The sequence below is a fragment of the Podarcis liolepis genome, assembly GCF_965112155.1.
Source record: "Podarcis liolepis genome assembly, chromosome: 2".
Classification (NCBI taxonomy): Eukaryota; Metazoa; Chordata; class Lepidosauria; order Squamata; family Lacertidae; genus Podarcis; species Podarcis liolepis.
The window spans coordinates 49,708,670-49,724,347 of NC_139555.1; the positions used below are offsets into that span (position 1 = coordinate 49,708,670).

At 41.1% G+C, this 15,678-nt stretch overlaps 1 protein-coding gene across 11 annotated transcripts in view; it reads left to right on the forward strand.

Moving 5' to 3' along the window:
• The window catches only part of KCNIP1 (potassium voltage-gated channel interacting protein 1), a 565,439-nt gene that overhangs the window by 400,164 nt on the left and 149,597 nt on the right, over nt 1–15,678 (forward strand). The window contains exon 1 of one of the 11 annotated variants that reach the window (XM_083482870.1): nt 24–118. The exons of the other annotated variants lie outside the window; for them this stretch is intronic. The gene's annotated coding sequence lies outside the window, so the exon portion shown is untranslated. Of the gene's footprint in view, nt 1–23; nt 119–15,678 lie in introns of those variants that run through there. 11 annotated transcript variants of the gene reach the window in all.

Sequence of the window (15,678 nt, forward strand, 5' to 3'; positions counted from 1 at the left end):
CTTTCTCTTTTTTCTTTTTGCAGGTAAGTCAGGATTGGTCTATTTGGTGAAATGTGCAGTTTGGGGATATAAGGAACCAAAGTAAGCCTTCTTCAAGCTGTCGCAGCCTGTTAACAAGGTTAGACTGTCATCTTCAAAGTTTGCACAGCCCCAGGCTCCGTAAGCCACTGAAATGCCGATGATGCTATCATCAAATTCACAGTAAAAACTGTAGCAACACAATCTAAGCCCCGCTGAGTTCAGTGGTGGCTTTTCTATTATTCATTTGAATAGTGCTTGTTTTCCATATTCTTTAGGTGTTTATCTGGAAAGTCGGGATCACATGCCATTTGGCACAGAGACCCTAATTCCAAGTTACTTTTCTAGTGTGCAGCTGTACTGCACATCTATACATTATATGTCTATATAATGCTGGTGGCTCTGCTTCTGGCTTTCCCATAAGACCCATCCCTTTAAGATCAGTTCTTTCTAAGAGTTCCTTATGGCCCTTTGCTTTAGTGAGTGGCAAGTTAACAGGTCATACACTGAAAAGCTTACTTTGTGAACCGGTTGAAGAAGTGGTTGCCTTCCACTAACCATCAGGCCAAGAACATTGTTGCTCCTGTCAACCATTATATATGACTGCTGTGGAATAGGCATGCCTTGCTTCCTACATGACCCTCGCTGCTCTGAACGCCCGCTAGCAACGAGCAGCTTGTCATTCATTTTGGCATCGAAATCAGTTCATTGAGCCAGCTGTCATACCTTTCTACCACCATGGATTTTAAACTTCTTTTGTTTCAGGGTTCATCTCCTTTTTGCTCCTCTCTCTCTAGCGTGGTCAGGGATGGTGGAAAGAATTCACATTTAACACTGTATAGAAAACTGGATCTCTTCTGCAGGGGGCAGCAGGAACTGCCCAGGGTTCCTACAGGAAGCATCTCCTCTGGTTTCCCCGCCCTCAAAATGTGACTGTTCCTTGTTTCTGCTTAACCACAAATCATTTCTGTACAGTTCTCTTTTGTATCCAGAAATCAGTTAGCACTTTTGTCCAGTTTAAGGGAACTTTTCTCCCTAAAGGGAGATGGTCTTGACATGGTTTGGTCTGGTTTGTTCTCCCCTGCATCTGGGTGTGGATTGCTTTTATACATCAAGGTCATATTGAATGGGTTGATTGCAAATTGCACAAGGGAGATTTTCTTTATTCCAGGTTTGATGTGCTTTTTAAAACAATGGCAGCACAATCCTATGCATTCATATTTGGGATCAATCCCCACTGATTTCAGTGGGTCTTACTGCCCAATATGCACACAAAGTATTGCATCCTGAGATTTCCAGTTGTAGAAATTTATCTTGTGTATTGCAAACTGAATATGACTACTTTGCACCACCTTTTTCAGTGTATACTGTGTGAAATCTCTGGTTTGGTGTGGTCACATGCAGATTAATGAAAAAATGTACCCCACAAATATAATAATAATGCAGGCAAGCCAGCCCCATTCCCCTGTTTAAAGATATGAGGACAATTTCTAATATCTGTATCTCTGAGAAACATCCTAAGTCTAACTATCCCAGGGTTCTTAGCATTCAGCACAATGGGATGAAAAAAGCAACACACCGTAGGAATCCCACCATTTCAGCTATCCAACATAGCCTCACTGTAGGGTTTTTAAATTGCAACCCTCTGTAAATGTCATTACACTTAAGTCCCTGGGTGTCCATTTAGACTTGATGGTTACCAAAAAAGCAGCAAAAGTCCAAAGTAAAGAAGTTTCAGATTTTAAAAACACTTGTTATTCCTTGACTTCCACAATAGATACTTTGAGACTCTTTACAAGATCATTGCCGCCAATGCTCAATGGCAGACAAGTGAATCCAGACTAAAGGTCTTTGGGAACTTTATATGGGACAATGGGGTTTGATGAGCCCTGTGGTGTCACCCGATTTCCTAAGCCATAAGGATTCTGTGCTGTTGTGTGCGTGTAGCTTGAACTGTATGCAGTTCTCTCTTCCAGCCAGCAGTCCTGATAGAGACAGAGGTCCTTGTGCCTAATGGGTGCTGCTGGTTTGAACTCCACAGTGCTCAAAATAAACACTCTTGACTTGACTTAAATGTGCCCAGTCTCCTGTATAGGCATAGATCATCTGCCACCATCTCCCTGTTTCATTCAGTATGCTCTTGGACCAGCATAGTCATGTAATAAGCCTCACAGGTAAAACAGCAATCCTTACCACTGAATAATAATAATAATAATAATAATAATAATAATAATAATAATAGATAGATAGATAGATAGTTGGAAGTTTTGAAGAAAAGCATTCTCTAGTGTGTGAACACTGGTTAGACCCAGACAGAAGGAAGCCACTTCTGCTCCTACTATTGCTCATCTGCCTCCAGGAAGACAGCCCTACTCTTCTCAAGACTGGTAAGTGCATGATTATTATCATTATTAATTACTGTATCGTTATTATTTTTAAAATTGCATATCCTTGCAAATATGATAAGAAAGGAGGAAAGTCTGTCATTGACTTGCATTATGATATTTTTAATTAGACTTGTTGCCCTTACTATGGTAGTCCTCAAACTGTGCCAGATTTTGCAAGTGAACTATTTCAGGGCAAAAAAAGGGTTTCTTTCATGTTTATTTGTGGTTGTTCAGAGGCGCTCCCTCTCTCCTTGGATGCATTTATAAAAAGGTTTCTTCACAATGTGACCCCATCATGAGCCAAGTGACCTGCTTCAGGTAGCACAATGGGAAGTGATTGATGAAGACAAGGATTTGGTTTCTGAATCATGCAGAAAGGCTTCTTAAAGCATTTGCCATAGGGTGGCACCATGTGGGCAGAGAGAAGTCTGTTTGGTCTCTCCTTCAGCCAGCAAAACGTCTTGGCCCAGCACTGGGGATGGAACATTTCTCCATTGCAAAGACAACTGGACTGACACCCCCTGTCTGTTTGTCTTCTCTTGGCAGGTGGTCTGATAGACAGCAGTGCAAAACAGAGTGTTTGCCTGGTTCACTAAACAATAGTCTCATATCTCCCCTCTTCAAAGTCAGGGTAACGATAGGGTTGACCTTGGTGACAGAGTGATGTTTCAAAACTTGATTGGCTCTGTGGTGATGCCAGTGAGCACAAACAACTGTCATCCCCCTTCCTCTGGCTGGAGTGAGGAGGAATACATCCCTCTTATCATGACAATATAGACTTGCTGTCTCTTCTCTCGGATACCTGCCTTGCACCAACAGATGAACACATTTGTTCCATTTCTATTCCCCCTGGGGAAAAAAATGATTGGGGGTGTGTATGAGAGAGATATTCAAACTTCCCATTTTGGCTGAATGCTCAGTCGCACCATCAATATCTTTCATCTGATGCCTTGTCCTCAAGAATCCCCACATCCTTCTGTTTCCACCTTTATAGAAAAATGTGGTTTTGCATTTTGCTGCTGCTTCCAGTATTTGTCCCTAGACTTGGTCCTCAGGGGAAGCCCACAAAGGGCAAAAAGAATATTGTGATGTGATCCATTTTTGTGGAATAGTCCTCACCTGGGGACTGTGCTAGCTCAAAAATGGGGAACCATTTTTGGTTAAATGGCACTTATCTAGGAAAAATGAAAACTTACCACGTCAGCAGAAGTCATTTTAAAGGGCTTTCTTGAGTATGGCACTTAGTATGTGTAGAACAGAAATACTGGGTTTGACTGTGAGTCTGAAGCTGAATCCAAGATTTCTGGGCATTGTTCATATGACATTACCCTCAACTAGAACTCATCCCAACCTCCTCCCCTTTCTGAGCAATCTCAATCACTCAGTTTCCCAATCCTGGGAAAATCCAAAAAGAAAATCAAACCCCAAAGCAAGACCACATCAACACAATATATTTTAAAGCGCCATGATGCCACGTTAAGCAGGCATGGCTTCTGGGAACTGTAATTTTTTATGGGTGCTGAGAATTGTTAGGAACCCCCTCACACAGCTACAATTCCCTGAGAAGAGGAAATTCTTGAGAATTATCACTCTGTGAGAGAAGAATTATTAGAAGAGTTATAAGACTCTTATTAGCTCTCACCACACTTAAATTACTGCGCCCAGGATCAAAGAGTTCTGGGAGCTGTAGTTTGTTAAGTATGCTGGGATGGGAAGCCTTGACTGCTTAAAGTGGCATAATAGTGCTTTAAATGTATGCTGTGGATGTGGCCCAGATCTGCTGCTGCAGATCTGTATGCTGTGGATGTGGCCCAGATTTGCTGGAAAAGGGGTGTAGAGAAAATCTAGAGCTTGTCTGCAGTGCGGAAGGAAAGGAGGACCTTTTTCTGCCTCCCCACTTCCAGTCATTCTCTGAAAACTGGAGAAGGGGCCCACAGAAGAATATTAAGGGGACAGGCAGGCGAAGCATGGCTTGTTTTTGTTTTTGCAGTCTTCAGATGAGCACTAGACCATATGAAAAATGAATATAAGGTTTTAGCTGGAATTATTTTGTACTCGGGACATGATGGTAGTACCAGTGGGGGGGGGGCGCGGAAGGAATCAACAGTACATCCAGCTTATCCAAGAAACTAATTAGAATGTTATAGAAAACAGCATTGCTGTATTGTGCAGTCTACAGTGTAGCTTTTTATACTGTAAGCCATCCTGTGATCTTTGGATGAAGGGCGGTATATTTATTGAATGACTGGGTGGATGAAAATAAATAAATAACTAAAAGCTTTGTATTCAAAATCTTTGTGGCAAACAGTGGAAATGCATTGTGTCTAGTCTCTCTTGTTTAGTTCTCTGCCTGTTTGCATTTTTAGGATCTATCAGTGCAGATATTATTCCCATCCCCACCTCTGATCCTCGAGTTGCATTTTGTTTGATGCTCAGCTACCATTATCATTGACATCTGGTTGTTTCTGGTTAATTCCTTTTACTTTCTGGCCTTAATTACCTATGTTTCAGCATGAAACCTACGAAGCTGCCTTATGCTGAGTCAGACCATTGGTTCCATCTAGCTCAGTGTACTTAACACTGACTGGCATCAGCTGTCCAGGAATTTCAGGCAGGGATTCCCCCGCCCCCCTTGGCCCTGCCTTGGATATACCAGGGATTGAATGTGGGACCTTTTGCATGCAGAGCAGGTGCTCTACCACTGAGCTGTGGCCCTCTCTCCCTCCTCCCATATTATTACTGCTGCTGAATACCAACTGCTGGAAACCATAGGAGGAGAGAGTGCTCCCGTGCTCGGGTTCTGCTTGCTTGTTTTCCACCGGCATCTGGTTGGCCCCAGAGAGAAGACTAGATAAACCATTGGTCTGATCCAACAGACTCTTCTTAGATAGTTCATTGTGGGCACAACCATGGGAAACCTATCTATCCTAAACCTATATGAGACCATATATCCCATTAGAACTAGAATTCTATATCAATATTTGGCTCACCAGCTTCTAGTAACTTCCTGGAAACCCATATCCAAAACATCTATTAGTTTAGCAAAAAGGTCAGGCTGCCCTCAGGTTTATAGAACCAATAGTAACATTTCATCTGGAAAGCATCTCCTTTACTTCAATTTTTAACTGAGCCATTTTTATTCAAGCACCCAATAAGGGGAGGAAAAAACCAAACTTGCAAGTTTTAAACTACATCCATATTTTATTTTTCTGCTTCTCCCAACAAGGCTTCTCTGGTGTCAGATAAAAAGCCTCAGCTACAACAAATAAAATAAAATAAGAATTCATATAACTTTATATTGGCAATAAAAGATGACACATTGGTGTCTTTGCAGGTAGTTCCCTTTCTTTAGCACTGCAATCATTAGTCTCAGGCATCGATTTATGAGCCCCGCATGTTATTCCTGGGGCAAGGAAGATGTTATGAAAGCACAATGTAGATCTCAGGTTTTCCTAAGGCTGAAGAATTCTAAAGAGCTCTGCTTGAAAAACTCAAGCTCCAAGTTGAACTATGCTACTTACTGGCATTTATTTCCCCTCAGGTCTGCTGAACCACCAGCAAAGCAGGCCAGTGGCTGCAGTACAGTGGAAAGCTCCAGGTGCAAAATTCACTCTGGCAAAGGCTATAGGTAGACGGAGACTTTAAATATTTCCATCTAGTCTGTCCCTCCTAAGCTCTGCTGCCCCCTTCACACACCCACACCCACACACCCACACCCCTGAGCAGTGTGGCTGTAAATAGCCAACCTCCTGGCCTGCTTTTCTTCTGTTCTGTGGTCTCTCTTCTTTGGGCAGATGCAGCAGAGTAGGAGAAAGTTGATTTTTCGGGTGAACTGGGCTTGGGGGAATGCATCAATGAAGAAGCTGGCTTAGTTTCTTTGGGCTTATGGCCAGTAGCCTTAGAGTCTTTATTAGGAATTCAGTATGATTTCTAAGCCTTTGGCATAACAGCTCCTAGTCTCAGCCCCATCCTCCTTCTCTCAGTATGATCTCTTTAACACTCTTCTTTTTCTAAGATCTTCTAAAACAGCCACGAGCGTCCAGATCCTGAACGTCTCTTAACTTTTATTCCATTCAGTGTATCCCTTCTTTCTCCTCAATGCTGCTAGGAGCAAATGATGTGCACATCTTCTGAGATCCTTCTGCTACATAGGATTTGGCTCTTGGTTCTGCTACTGTCCCTGTTAAATCAGCTGGGTGCTCCACTTATATCTTGACTTACTAATAATCTGCAGATTTATCAGTTAAATCCTTACATGCATAGTTGGTTGGGCACTAAAATAGTCCATCTGATGATAACAAGGTGGGATTTGGGGTGGAGGTGAGGTTTTGGATCAGTAACACACAGCCCATAAACAATGTAGGTAAAGGTAAAAAGTAAAGGACCCCTGGACCAGTCAAATTTGTTTTCACGCTTGAAGCTTAAAGTGATCCTTTCTTCAGACAATGTACAAATCTAAAACCTGCATTAGCTTGAATACTCATCCAGGTCACAAATGCTTCCCTTCATATTTTTCTTCCCCAAACTTTAAAAAAAATAGCATAAGAGAGGTTCAGTGGTCATTCAGACTTTTTATATGAACAACATCTTCATCTTGAAGTGTAGAACATCATGATCACTGGCTCCTGATTGTGAAGTCATCTCCATACAAAGGCAGAAAATCTGCCTTTCCCTGGAGAGTGTTCAATGGAGTTTATTGTCACCCAAGATGAAGAATAATGTGTCTGACGTATACTGGAGGGAATAGGCAGCACTGAAGCAAAACTTGCCATGTAGCAGTGTCTAACTCGGAGAGATAGCTGGGTGAATATGTTGTACCTCTGAGTAATTAAAGAGGAGAAGGGAAAGGGCATACAGCTGAGCATCAGAAGAAACAATAGACATTTCATGCTGGAATTGTGCAGTTTGTCACCAGTCATGTTAAATGTAATCATCTCCAATTAGCTGTGCTAACTATTTGGGTGATTTCTTTATAATATTTTAAAACTCTTTGTTAAAATAACATCTCTGGTTTATGCACATTTATTGAAATGTTTGTAAGCTTTCTAGATACCCAGATAAGAATGAAAAATAAGAATTGTCTACAGCTAGTTGCAAGGCATTACCCTGGCAAAAGGCTTTCTGGGATCTTCTTTATGTTATGAAAATGATTTATTGTATTTATGCTTCCTTTACATGGGCCTCTCTGCAGTTTCACATTCAAGAAACTGATGCATCATATCTTCCCAGACCATTCACGGGATCTGTGGAATTTTTTTAGAGCATGATAACTCTAGAGAGTAACTGAGATCTTTTTGGAAATAAGGCAGGTTTCAGCTACTGGCTGGATCTAGAACATAAGAAGAGCCTGCTAGATCGAGCTAAAGGCCCATCTCATCCAGCACTCTGTTCTTACAGTGGCCAATCAAATGGGAAACCTGAGTGCAACAGCCCTCTGCCCAGCTGGAATTCCTAGCTACTGGTATCCAAAGGCATACTGCCTCTAATGGTGGAGGGAGAACAAACAGTTATCAAGGTTGGCAGCTTTTAATAGCCTTATCTTCCATAACTTTGTCTAACCCTCTTTTAAAGCCATCCAAGTTGGTGACCATACTGGCTTCTTGTTGGAGAACAACTTTCTTCTGTCTGTCCTGAACCTTCCAACATTCAGTTTCATTGAATGTCCCTGAGTCGTAGTGTTATGGTAGAAGAAGAAAGACTTTTCTCTGTTTGCTTTCTCCACACCATACATACTTTTATAGACCTCTATCATGCCCCCCCCAAAAAATCCCTCACCTTTTCTCTAAACTAAAAAGCCCCAAATATTCCTTATAGGGGGGTTCCTCCATCCCCTTTATCATTTTGGCTGTATTTTTCAGAACCTTTTCTGTGTCTACATCTTTTTTTGAGGCAAGGTGTCCAAAACTACACCCAGTCTTCAAAGTGTGGCTGCACCATAGATTTTTATGTTGTAATTGTGATATTGGAGTTTTATTTTTGGACTAATTCCTAATTATCTCTAGCATGGTATTCACCCCCCCTTTTTTTACAGCTGTTGCCAAACTGAGTCAGCATCTTCATCAACCTGCCTCTACCATACCAAGGCCTTGTTCCTTGTCAGTCACTGCCAGCTCAGACCCCGTGAATTCTGATCATACCTCTTACTCACATGGATGGGGGATAGAAAAGGATGTGTGTGTTGAGAAAGGGGTGCTATAGTCCAAAATACTCACCCAGTTAGGAGTCAAGACCATGATCTGTTTGTGAACAAGAGTTAAATTTGCAGGAAATGAAGTTGGGGGACTAAGAAATGGGTGCAGTTTGAAGAGCCACCTATAAGAGATGAGAGGTGCTTTGAAGGAAGGATTCTGGGAAGGTAGTCTCAGAGCCAGAGGAAGCCTGGAATTAGGGGAAGGAAGATTGGTGACAAGCAACCCTCTCCCCTCCTACTGAATGTTTGTAGAGCTGGCTGGGCCAGTCAGAAGGAGAGTCTTAAGGTGTGGGTGAAATATTCCATCTCACTTCACAACAATCTGCATTTGTTGTTCAATAAAATGCCATTTTTAAAAAATCCTGTACTAAGACTGCAAATAGCAATTTTTATTCCATTTTGGTAGAAAGCAACAGTATGAAGGGTCATTCTAGCACTAGATAAAATTCTCTGATATCTAATACAGCTGTCAAGGAAGCATTTTGAGCTTTAAATAATGCCAGTTCTGTTTATCTTAATACAGGGTTATGAATTCATTTCAGAACTGTGGCTGATGCATTCATCTTTTCATCCTGAAAATTGGATGGAATTATCAGTGACATGGGAAGAGGAAAAAATATTTAGTGTGGAGTGACAAGTTGTTTTTGTGTACATATCGCTTCTGTGCCAACATAATGGCTAAAAACCTCACATAACAGCAGATATTTATCAGTGGCATTGGGAAATTGGGTTGCGATCTCACTCATCTCATCTACATTTCAGTTACAGTGCTACTTGTGTGAGACAGACAATGTTGAGAAGAAATGTACATTTATGCATGCTAGTTAAGCTGCTAGGATCACCAACTGGTTGCTTCTTGAGAGAGGAGACTTTATGCTGCTGAATTGTTCATCTGGCACCTGGCCATTTTTTCTATTAAAAAAAAGAGAAGTCTTCTAGTAGGGCAAGGGGAACCCGTAACAAGAGTTCTGGTTCTGCAGGGAGTGCCAAGGACCCTCTACCTGGCCACCATTTCTGAGAGTGATCTTGGTTCCTTTCCATTCCAGTCATGCTGGAATGGTGGGGGGCATGGAGGGAGCTAATATGCATGTAGCTCAAAATGCCAGGTTAAAACCTCGAGAAGGAGTGCATGATGTGGTGTCCCAGCAGTCTCAAACAAAGATGTCTTCCTTTGCCTCTATGGAACAAAATGTCCCAGCAAGTCCCCTGCGCCTATTTGGAGAAGGGGGGAACCAGTGTCTGGATCTTGCGTTCATCTGATCTCAGCATAAGAGGTATATTTCTCGGTTCTTTTCTTTGTTCCTCACAGTATTTGCATCCATTATCCTTACTGAAGGATTGATCACCATTTCCTTGTCTTTCACATGGCAGTGTTCCCCAACCATCAGTTAGTAACAACTGTGATAAGATTAATACTAAGTATTAATACAAAATAATACTATGAAAGTTCTGTCAAAATATGTACTACCTACTTTTATCATTGAGGAAAAAGCAAGGTTTCTAACAGGATGATATCAGTCAAGAACAGGGTGCTTTTTTAAAAAAAAGTTCAGTTTCTTTTGAAAACATTTAAAATGGATTTCATTTGGCAAGGATGCACCACATTTAGCTTTTAAGTCTCAAGAATCATAGACGCATCAATATACTGTATATTGAAAACCTGCAAAATTTCCTGCAGTTGTGAACTAACTTTGGTTCATTAGTTAACAGCTTATACAAGCCATGTATTGTTTTTGAGCAACTTCAAGGCTTTTGGATACTTCTTCCTAAATTGCTGGATAGAGATTGGCTCAGCATGCACAGCCTTATGCAAATGTTGAAGAAGCTTGCCTCAAGTGACAGGCAATGACTTTGAAGGAGCTTGCTTTTGGCAAGCCAAAGGAGTGGCCCGGGTGGCTCTTTTGGCTGTGGTTTAATCCCATAACTCTAAGCTACACTCCATGTTTCCTTTACTATTGTGATCATCCCCACTTCAGAAGTGGGTAGATGGCTATCACATCTTCCTATTCGCTGATCTTATAAATATGCACGACTTTTTAATTTCTTTTTGTCAATCATTTCTCTCAACCTTCCAGGCATGATTATGTTGTGACTGCAGGTACCAAGTCAGACAGCAGCTCAGCTGACTTCTGTCCTTTAATAGTTTGAGTTGTCTGTGCAGTGTTGGTGGTTTAGTTCAGCAGGTTATGAGCTTGGATTGTCACCTGGTTTGACAGAGAGGGGCATACATATGACATCTGGGGCTTGGATTTGCTGCTTGCTTTAGTTTTCCGAAGCAACACCCCTCTACACACACACCCAAAAAAGAAAATTCCCACTTCATAACCTTGAAAAGGTATGCCTTTGGTTAGGTTCGGTGTAGACTGCTACTAGAAAAATGAGCTTTTAGGCCCACCAGACAGACTATTAACCTCCTGTCATCTTTGGCTTGTCAGGAGCCCTGCTGCATCTTCATTTATTTGTTCAGCACTATGCCTTTTTTTGAGCTTGGTTAAAAGGAACATGACTCTCCATATACTTGGTCACATTTTCTTTTGAGAGGTGCCTCTTTCAAGCTAGAGAGCTCCACACTGCATCATTAGATGAGAACAGAAATGAAGTTAATACCTGCTTTCTACCATGGCTGAGCTTTCTGTTATAAACAAACCTCCCGAATTTCTGATAACTCTGAAGGATCATAAGACTTGCTGCTAGCTACTAGAGAATTGTTGACACACTTTAAAAACAAAAAGCTCCAAACTTTGAGATAGAAGTAAATGCAATCCTATACACACTTATCTGAGAGCAAAGTCATGCTGAAGTCAATGTAACTACCTTCTAAGTAGACATATATAGGATTGCAGTGATATATACTTAATGCAGAGATGCGGCATCTGTGACCCCCAAAATTAATTGGGCTGCAACTGAAAGACCACTTGCCATTGTGTAGACCTGTAAGATCACTTAAATCGGGTAAATTCTACCTTTTCAGATCCAGGTCGCACTTTTAACTCAAGCATGCATTTAGGAACGAATGGTGGTAGCGCTCCTGTTGTAACCTTGGGTCAGGCAGCAATCCACTAGTGGGTCTTAGGACCAGTGACTTAGATCATCTGGGGAAATTCTTCTCATGGCCGTCACCCTACAGAATATAAATTTGTTTCTCAAATCCACCCCTTCCCATTTTTCTATTTAAAAAATGTTTAAAATTATTTTGCTGCCCTCCAACAATTTAAAATTCATTTTGCATTTTTTTTAACTGACTACTGCCATAGGCATCCCACTGTGGTGTTAATTGTTTTTGTGCCCCCAAGCCCCCCCCCATTGTCCCCTTTTAGTGTTTTTTAAAAAAACTATATAGATTTATTGACCAGTCTCACAGGTTACCTATTGTGATTATGTGATACCAAACATTTTTGAGACTCAACCAGAAGCCCTTCTTTAAAAAGTAAAGGTGGAAAGGTAAGGGTGGAAACAAAAACTTAAAAATTAAAACAAAAATCAGAATATTTTAGTTTGTTAGTTTGCTTCAGAAAGTATTTAAGACTGCAGTCCATAGCTTTCCAAAGGCAACTACAAAAAACCCACTGATTTGAATGGAATTCAGTGGTCTGTCATGAACAATAAATAAAATCCCAGAGGCATTTTAGATTCCTAGATACAGAATATGAGCAAATGCTTTCAAAATGTAATTTGAAGATTCAACCCAGTGTTTCTCAAGTTCCATAATATGAAAGTACTGGTATTTTCCCTCGTAATAATGAACTGCTTGAGTTACATAAACAGAAGTGAAGATAAAAATAAGCTCCCTTTAATGTGACAGGTGCTGCTACACAGTTACATCCCATATTTGTACACAGCCTGTTTATTTACTCCTTTGTTCTTGAGTTAGAAAACTTTGAAAAAGAACATCAGTCGCTGCTGATCTGATCTCCATTGATGTGTAATAATAAATAAATGGGGATTTGAAATCTACAGTGAAATGTAATGCTGCTTCCTCCTATTTATTATAAAGCATAGAAAACTAATAATGGTCCTGGACTCTTAGCCATTATTCTTCTGAACCTTCGTTTGGCACTGGATAACAATTGGAAAAGGCAGCAATTCATGTTTTCTAAGGCTTAATTTGCATTTGCATTACATTCTCAGTGCATCTGAATGTGCCACTGTAAGGCATAAGCAGGAGATAATCATTGGGTGTCGATTTTGTGCACCAGAGAAATTGCCCTTGAATGTAATACTTATTAGCATCTCAGTAAATATGAATGGCATTAGAGGAAATGTTGAAACTCTGAAATTGGCACATTTTTTCCTAAGTAACTTCAACAATGTCATGTTTTATTTATTTGCTTGCTTTTTAATATGCACACATGAGAAGAAGAAAAAAAATGCAGTTAATGTGGAATGAAGTGCGGATATTGTAATAAGATAGGGGGCACATCTTTTGGGAGGAGTCGTGTAGGTAGGGGGTGAGTGGAATCCTCAAGGAAGAAATAGGATATAATTTGGAAGGTCAGAACTCCTCAAGTCTTCCAGTGAACATGCAAAGAAGCAGGCTGGAAGACTTCATTTAAGAGTATGCATCACGAAAAGAATACACATTCCTGTTTATTCTTTTGCTTATGTTTCTGCTTGTGTCCTGTCCCCTTGTTCCCCAAATAAATAAATAAATGGCACAGAAACAAATTGGAACAAATATGGTACACTAAGGTCACATCCACACTGTACATTTAAAAGACTTTGTATCACTTTAACAGCTGTGGCGTCTCACAAATAGTATTGGGAACTGTAGTTTGTTAAAGGTGCTGGGATTGTAGCTCTGTTACAAGCTATTCCTGAGATTTTTTGCAGGAAGCAATGACTGTTAAATGCATGGTGTGGATGTGATATAAGAGGCAAAGCAATGCAAGTGTATAATGTGGGTACACCCCAGGACCTATTCTGGACCAAGCAGACTGAGGTCTTTGAAGAATCTTTTCTGTTTCTGTGCATGCTATGTTTAGAGTTCTCCTGCAAAAGTCTAAGGAGGCTTCCAAGTGTTGTGGAACACTCTGGCTTGAGGAGAATTGGATAGGCTTCTGGAAATTCTACTGAAATTTCCAAATTCATAAAATGAGGAACATAGGAGGCTGCCTCATACTAAGCTGGGTGATTAATCCATCTAGCACAATACTGTCAGCACTAACCAATAGGGATGGGGAAGAAATTCGGTTCAGTTTGTATTTAAAAGGGAACCTACCAGATTTACACTTCCCGAAACAATACACAAACCAAAACACAGCTAGCCTTCAGAATTCACACATAGCTAAGTTTTGCAATTCAGTTCCCCCTAATGCATGAATTAGGGGAAATTCCTTGCAAAAATATGTATGTTAGCCAAAACAGCACACAAAAATGTGTTGATAAGGAGAAATTCACACTAAAATGTTGAATTTTCATGAGTATTTAAAAACACACACACACGCCACTTATTGCTACAGATGGGATTTAAGATTGGAAAAATGAGAAATTAAGATAACTGAGAAAGGCAGATCCCTCCATCTATACTGACCGGCAGCAGCCCTTTCGCAATAGCCCTACCTGGAGATACCAGAGATTCAGCCTAGATCCTTTTGCTCTCCCACCAAGCTCTGGCCCCCTTGTGGGTTTTGGCCACCCTTACCTGTAAAGCAATATGGCAAACTGGCTATGCAGTTCTGCTAGTCACTTTTCAAAGTATGGTATAGAATCCCATGCAGACACAATATATATAGTTGCCATACACTGAGTCTCAGACTGATTCCATCTAGCCCTCTTCTGTCTAAACAGACCGAATACCTTTCCAGGGAACCTCAGTCCCCACCCACTCCAGCCTTCCTGCATAAGGTCTTTTTACTGGAGATGCAAGGGTTTTTAGTCTGTTTATGTCTTTATGTGGAAATAATTCCATTCCACTGAACTGATTCACAACATAAAGAAACACATTAAAAATCATATCATATATAAAGGAAAAATACCACCAGAGAGAGTGGTCGGAGAATGCCCTGGGAAAGAGATGTGTCTTAAACAAAGACCTGAAGCATCTTCGCATTGGTGCCTCCCTGAATAATGTTCTCTGCTTGCAAATCTTGTGCTGTGCCACTGATATATGGTCCTTCCCTATAATTACATATCAGTCTTAGAGAGGCTCTGGGGGGCTCAGCTGGAACTTAGTGCTTAAATGATGAGTGTGAACATTAATAGGGAAGGTTACCTGATCCAGAAGGATGATAGGGGCTTCTTTGATGAGCACAGCAGTGCTTTCAAAATATAACTCATGATTTAGTATATCAGGGTAACTGTATGAACAGTCCATTAAAAACTGAATGGCCAAAGAGCTGATGTCTCCCTCCCGGCATGCATACCTCGCAAGCTAAATCAGATGAAGAGCAGCCACTGAGGGCCTTGGCCTTGGTTATGGCACTCCCTTCTGTCAATGGCAAAATATCGATTGCCTTCAGTGGCAGGAACCTTGAGCATCCCTTATCATAATTCATCCCTTATTTACATCCACAAGAAGATCTTCCCTAAACTCTCAGGCTCCCTTGAAAGCCCTTGGCCTGTGATAATGGTAATGGTGGCATCCTGGGAGTTGTTATTGACATTAAACATCCATGACAGCTGCAAACTGAGAGTCTGTTGGTTTTCAATTAAAGCCTCAACATAACGATTCCAATTCCAATCATCACAGGAGGACAATACAATACTTAGCTAAATGCAGATGAAAGGGTTTTTTTGCTTTGTTTTTCCATCTATCGATTTTTCCATAGCCCATCTCTTTTCAATGGCTTGCCATGAATAGGGACATGATGGAACAGTGAATGTTGACGCACATGGAGCAGCCACTAAGATCTGGTTCAGGCATTCATTCATTCATTTATAAAAAGCTTTTTAGAGCAAATGTATGACAAGCCAACACTTGCAGTTTATATTACAGGTAGGGGACCTCATGCCTGGGGGCCAAATGTGGCCCTCCAAACTTGTCTGTCTGGCCCTTGGGAGTTTCCCCAGGCCACATCCCTGCCACACCACCTGCTGGCCCTGCTAATAACCCTCCTTGTGTGTGCTTGCCTCACTGGAATACAT